Source organism: Paramisgurnus dabryanus, chromosome 12 (genome assembly GCF_030506205.2).
Source record: "Paramisgurnus dabryanus chromosome 12, PD_genome_1.1, whole genome shotgun sequence".
Taxonomy (NCBI): domain Eukaryota; kingdom Metazoa; phylum Chordata; class Actinopteri; order Cypriniformes; family Cobitidae; genus Paramisgurnus; species Paramisgurnus dabryanus.
In genome coordinates this window covers 16,244,119-16,251,777 of record NC_133348.1, presented here as the reverse complement: position 1 = coordinate 16,251,777, position 7,659 = coordinate 16,244,119, and positions in this window count along the sequence as shown.

The following is a 7,659-nucleotide window of genomic DNA, read 5'->3' as shown; positions in this document are numbered from 1 at the left end:
CTGCTCACTAGAGCCCTCTGCAGACTATACAGAGAGATTATTTTCATTTCTAGGCACATATAGATATGCAAATATTCTTACATTTTAACGTGTATTTGTTTGTAAATATGTACATTTAACGATTCTTTGGCAGGCTCTTTTTACCATGTAAAAAGGTATTTAAATCTTTAAACGTACAATCTAAAAACTAGACAACAATCACGTACACATCAAAATATGGTATAAAAATTTGCAGAACACATATATAAAAATGGAGAGAAAAAAAGGTATGAGAAAAGAAACTGTTGGCATAATAACTAATAACAGTAAACTGTAGTATAGTGCCATCTGCTGGTGATAAAGAGGTTGTGAACATTCTCGTGCTTTGACCGCAATTGAAATAAAAAAAGGCAATTCTTTAAATTCTAATGACAGTCTAGATTAAATATACATTTTTAAAGGATTTATTACTGGAGTATATGAAACAATGAGCAATTAACATACAATGTAGTTATAGTTTTGTAAATGTTTGTTTTTACAATAGACTGAATACACTTATGGGGTGGTTTCCCAGAGAGGGATTATCTTAAACCAGGACTAGACCTTATAAGTTTTATTAGGAAATATAACTAGTTTTAACAAACATGCCTTCCTAAAAACATTACTTGTTGTGTGCATTATGAGGCAAAACAAAGGGCACTCATGTATTTTAAGATATGTCAGTGCAAGTTGTTTTCAGTTTGGACAGCTCTTACATTTATTTTAGTCTAGGACTAGTCTAATCCCTCTCCGGGAAACCGCCCCTAAAATGATTATATAACAAATTATAATAGTAATAAATTATAATAGAATAAAAAAACACAAGATCAAATTAAGTAGGCTAGAAGATCAAATAGGTAACAAAGTTACATTTTTACAGAATCTTCTTTAAATTATGAAAGATGATTTTATGTACAAAGCAATAAATCACAATAAAATGACTTCAGTTGGATTCTTACAGATGCATCTACCCTTAATAGCTTATAACAAAGTTTCCAAACAAAGACTACATTTTCAACATTTCACACAGCTCACCTGAAACACTGGGGCTAAACTTTGCAGATGTTTCTGCGTAAATCATTTCAGAAAAATGAAAGGCCTTTTTACTGTATGCAATGTTTGGAACGACAGTGCTAAAGTTCACCGCTAGGTGTCAGTGTGACGTTACTAACGATGCATATGGACCATGATATGGACCGTCACAAGAGATTTCATTCATGGAGCTTTAAAAAAACTACACTTGTCTAGTTTCATTTGCTTACAGGGAGGCAGACTGCAGATCATGCCAGGACACGTTACAAATGTTAGATTTCAGCATGTCGGTTGTTTGGGAAGTCTGCACACTAATCTACATTCTAATTTGATGCCTGAAATGATGTCCAGTAAAAATTTAAAAGCATGCAAAATTACAGGATGCTGCTGGAGGCAGTGAGTGCCCTGTATAATTATAAAATCATGACATTTTGACATAAACAAATTGCTAATGCGATGACAGAATTATTGTCTTGGAAACAATTAGATTTTGTATGATGTAATGGTCTTGTTTCTAACTTCACTTTTCTTCCTGTGTGGTCTGCATTATATATCTCATTTTATAAAACACTGAATAAATGTAAAAAAAAAACATTGTAGGATTGGAAAACATTAATAACCATTTTGTTCCAACTGTAAAATCAAGTTATTCTGGAGTATTGTAACACTGTGCTATTTATAGCATGTAAAGCTGCCTCATTTTGGCTCAAAATTATTTGACATTTCAGTAGTCATCTAATCAGTTTATAACCTGATTATGTCAGAAACAGGTGGGGTAAAATACATGTATGAGAGTAAATGAAAAAGTAAATGAATCCCTTCCTGTGCATTTAACTGCTTATGCCTCAAGGCCTACAAATCCCTTTACAAGACAGCAGTAGATGAAATAAGCTGTAAAGAGACACAGATAGGATCTAGCATGCATCCTTCTTGGTGAAAAATATTGGAGAGCACAGCGGGTCAGATATTGCCTTGTGCTTTGGTGTTTACCTTTGCACTCAATGTAGCCCAAGGCCAAGTCACTATGGCAACTTCCTTGCACCAGGAAGGGAATAATTGCAGTTCAGAATTTTTAAATGGATGGTGTGTTGTTGAAGGCAATAGTTTTGTGCAATCTCTCTGTCTATTGAAAACAGTCACATAGCAACCTACATCTTTGTAATAATACAACATAAATGGTGGCATGCTTTTTGTCATAAGAATAAAGGGGGGGTTTGAATGTCCTCAGTGACAATAAAAGACCTAAAGGAAATAAACAGATGTTTTAAGGATTTTCCTTAATCCAAAGCAACAAATGTAAAATGGGAGAAATATTTAAAATTCTGCACTTTTATTAGATCACTATTCAAATGAGCAAATTTGTGATCTTGACTATGTTAATTCCTTTTCTGCATGGAAAGTCAGGTTTCTATTGAAGCATGCACAATGTTTATTGGAATGTTCACAAATCATGCGCGGATAACATGGATCATCAGGTTTTGCATAATCTTATGCCAGCTTGAGTGCATGTTGTCATTAATGCAAAAGGGCAACATATCAAATCCTAAAATGAACTGAGATTCCTTTAAGCTTTCAATTCATCTTTGAAAAATACAAAACTGTACAATTGGGTTGGATTGTTAACATTAGTAAATACATTAGCTAACATGAACTAACAATAAGTATTATAGTTTATCAGCATTAATTAATCTTTGTCAACACTAAAAAAATCTTTGCTGCCTTATTTTTATTTATTTTGTTTAATCAATTTACAAGTCACTTCAACTTACTATTATTTATCTTGACTAGAGATGAGATGTTATAACTTCAGATGAGATGTTGTAGCTTATAAAATTAATTTGACTATATTTTATATTTTTTTCAACTAGATTTTATAAGTTGTAGCGACTCATTTCTAGTCAAGATAAATAATAGTTGATTCAACAAAAAAATTAAGGCAGCAAAGTTTTTTTTTTTTTTTACAGTGAAGGGTTGTTTATGCCAATACAATTGTGCATGTTAGTTCATTGTGCATAATGTTAACAGATGTGTTATTAAAAATGTATTAGTAAATGCTGAAATGAACACAAACTAAGATTAATTAATAGCCTACTGTAGATGTATTGCTCAATGTTAGTTCATGCCAATGCATATAAAACACAACCTTATTATAAAGTGTTTATTATTATAAAGTGTGTACCAGATTTTTTCTAGTAACCTCAATGTATATAAGTGGGTTTATCTTACTTGCATGTGTTAAAACTGGTAAAACACAAGTTTTTGTTACCGAAAACCATTTAAAAAAGCAAGTGTAAAACCCTATTAAAGGTCTGAAATGGTACTGTATGCTGGACAATTTTACTGTATAGACACGCAGGTCTCACCATTGAAAGTCAGCAGTATGAATTAATGTACCTGTGTTTCTACTTCATGTCTCATTATGTTGATTTAAACACAGATGTCTGCCAGTTAGCATAAATCTGTTCCTCAGCTATATCATGATATAGGTGCAACTACCTGCAAGCGAAGATCTCATGTTCATGCTCCTGTTAAGCATGTTTGGATTCCTCAGTTTATCTGACCCTGGAATAATTTCCTTAAAGAAGATGGAATAGGGTTAGATACGGGTTAGAGATGCCAAACCTTCATGTCATACCGGCTGACCGCTTTGTTTTGCTAGGCCCCCACATGCCCATTACAATTTCATTACGTCCAATCAATACATCTCTTTTAAAATCTTGATTAAATCTTCATGGTTGAGCTAACTAGAGACACTGATCCATCTAGCTGTCTCCTCTGCTCCTGCTTTAACCTCTGGGCTTGTGTGTGCACAGGGCCAAACTCAATGGAGTCCACTGAACCTCTCTGACACTAATTGAATTACTGGCAAAACAACAAAGCCATGTGACCTCTTTATGATATTGGAAAAGATGGGAACAGATTTTTGACACTGTTTATATTAATGTTGCGATGCATCTTAACAATATAGAAACTTTTCTGAACTTTTTCATGCAAGAGAAACATCTTAAGTAGGACATTGTTGTTCTCCACTTTCTCAATTCTGTCTAGGAGAAACATATCACTTTTTAGCTGGCAGTTAACTGGTTTGCAAACTTTGACTCTAGAAACACCAAATCCTGGGTCTCTTTTCATCTACAGAGACCTGATTACAGGACTGCAACAAAGCAGAAACCGGCAGCTTGGATCCGTTATCCATCACCCTTCCTGACACCGGACCACCGCAGGCCATTCAATCCCCTGTCCTCTTTCCTGTTCCGTAACCATACATCTCCCTTCTCTCCACCTGGCCCAAACAAATGAACCACCCAGGTCAAGGGTGAGGGTAGGGGCACCGTTATCAGTCAGACAATGTCCAGATGACCCCGCTGTCATTTTCCCCTTCCATCATCAAAAAAATGGTCTGTGGTATTTTTACTTAGTCCCATTTAACATTGATTAGACTATATGTAGGAATACCATCTCATCATAGTTTCACTTAAGTTCAGGAAGTCTCATGACTTTATTCTTCCAGTGTATACCCAAAGCCCCTAGCTTTAATTTCTCAGAATAATAAATGACATAACCAGATGGTGCTGCAGACACAGCAGGAAAGTCCAATGTTTTGTAGTCTTGTTATTTACTAGATGAACAGGGCCGGTGACAGACTCCAGGGAAAGAAATGAGAAGACCTGTGTGTACGGATTTGTTACAAGCTGTAACATTTCTTTCCTCAGCCCAGCTGCACATCTTTTCCCAGTAGAAAGCGACCGGACTGTGCCCATCACTCGAGCTGGAAGTGATTCCATTAGCAGCTGTAGGCTTAAGCCCCATAGGCTGGAGAGGTTGTATAAGATGTCTACATTAATCCCTGAACCTATCAAAAAACCTTTAAAACTTCTAGGGGTGAGACTTAAAGAAATGTGTACAAGTGAGACTTAAAAAAGTAAATATATACATGATGGATGGATTTTAGTTCAATCTAATGAGCATAATAGTATTTTAGTAATTTTCAATTACATCACAAACTGATAAAATGCGCACTTTGGAAAAAAGTGTCTGGCAAATACATAAATGTAAATATACTGTATAGGCACTTAGTAGATACATCTTCATCAGGTTAACCTACACTGAAAAAAAAATAAAGGCTGGATTTACTTAAAAATATTTTTATTTATTAAAAAACAAGTAAGTTACTTAAAAAAGTGTATGCAAAAATTATGCAATATTTTTAGTAAATCCAGCGTATTATTTTTTTACAGTACAATTGTTTCTGGTGTTTCAGATTGTAAAATACAAGAATAAGTAATATTTTCCATGTGCAACAAATAAATGAATTATAAAACATACTAATGTTAAGATTTATTTGTGTTTTATGTGGTTCAATTGAACCTAAACACACAACTTTGCTAACCCCCTGAGTAAATTCTTGTTTTTTACATTATGTGGGATATTAAGAGGTGCTATTTTTATTTTATCATAAAAATTTTCTTACCCCCATGTTCACATATTCAGTTATCCTGACAGGTATATTAAAATTTATTAATATCAACTTTGTTAACTTTGATTTAACTTTCATTACAGGCCAATAGATTTGCTCAGCAGTGTCCAGTCTGTTTATCAAATAAACATGAAATAGAAAACATGGGTTTTATTTCTTCATTATTAAATATTACTTTATGGATCAGAATTTGACTCTTATTAGATTTAACTCTGATCCCAGACCTGCAGAATAAATTAAAGCATATCCACAACACAATAATTAGCTGTCACTTCCACAAAATGTTCTTCTTGTATTTACTTTGCTTGGTGCATTGTATACAGTATGATAACAGCATATGCAACTATCAGTCTGACCAAAATGACATTAATGGTGACAATTTCAGGTGAATTTAATAGATAAGCCCCTTATTTGAGTGTATTTCAGTGTATGTATGGGCGTAAGGCCAACACTGGGCTTATAAAGTGACAGTCTGGTTTGTTAATAAGCAAGAGACAGAGTCAGTCGAGTGATGCTGAGAACTGCAGACAGATCCTGTAGCCAGAGATTTTCTGAACAGAAATATCTCTCTGGGCAAGCTTGTGTCATGCATTGTGTGCTCATAATGCAAATGCAGGCTGATCCCATTGTCACTTTGCTTCGCATCGCAGACTTAGAGACCACTTTGTGAATAAATGGGGATAAGCATCAGGACAGGTCATATTAGGTCTCTCTCAACCTTATTCATGTTTGGGAGACCGGAATGACAGATTCATTAAAATTGTGCCTTTCATTCTTAATGAAAGATATCAAAACATTATTAATCAACATAAATAAAAATAAAGCTTTATCTATAAGTATGCTTAAGAAAAGTGCTTTAATTACAATAGTATACTGTTAGACAAAAAGTGTCACTGGGCCGGTGCCTGCCCTTTTAAAAAGTACACATTTGCACCAAAAGAGTTCACATTAGTTCCTCAGAGGTACATATTGGGTACCAAATGTATACATATCTGTACCTAAATGGTACGGTCCCAGTGACCTTTAGTTACTGACAGTGTAAGGTCCTCAAACCTGACTGAATGTGCAATGTTTCAAGAGCGCTCATATAGGTTGGCAGGAAAAAACAGGATGTATATGTCAGAGAAATTGTAAAAAATTGTCCCTAGCTGTCACTGGTATGGTATTATTTAAAAAACTAAATTTTTACACCTAAAGAGTTCATATTACCAAATCTATACATAATCTGTGTAGGACTTTTTTAAAGGGTACTGTCCCAGTGACAGATTGGGAACAATTTTTCTCACACTGTAGAATATAACATCACTGGAATGCTTGCCTGTTTTTTTTTTACTCTGCCACCTTAATCTTTGAAATAATGTATTAGTTGCAAGTGCCATTATCTATTATAATATCTAGACCTGCTGCTCCCCCTCCTCACCACTAGAGGTCACCTTCTACTGAATTCTAAGACTGTTCTTCAACTTACCCATTTCCATCACCTCATGACTCTGTATACATCGTGTGACAGTTTTTATAAACACTTTACCGGTGCACTTTGGTGTCCCATGACATAAATTAAAAATTGTTTTGTTAAAAAAAATCCTTGGTGAGAACTATTTGATTTGCTAGATCCAACATAAAATCAACCTACCATAAAATTCATTAGCCATTCAACCCTGTCACCCAATTTATTGTAATCTCTGCATACAGAGCTTAATCCTTTAGTGGTTGAGACGTTACAAGTCTCTGTGTCCCTATAAGGACCATACTGTAGCGTCACTGAACTGTTTCTCTGTTAGTGGAGCTTTGAAAGATGTGTCAATCAAAATGTACCAAGCTTCCTGCACATGACAGGTTCATTGCACCCATCCATCACTTTTTAAGCTTTCTATCCAACCTACAGCTAATAACACTCAAAAGAGCACACAGGAACAATCAGGTTCAGACCCATGCGGACATGTGCCATCCAAGATCATCTTCGTATTAATTGTGATCTGTTAACACAGAATGTTGTTATTAGGGGACATTTAACAAGACCTTTTTAAGATGTGAAATAAATCTTTAGTGTCCCCAGAGTACGTGAAGTTTTAGCTCAAAAAACCATATAGATCATTTATTATAGCATGTTAAAATTGCCACTTTGTAGGTGT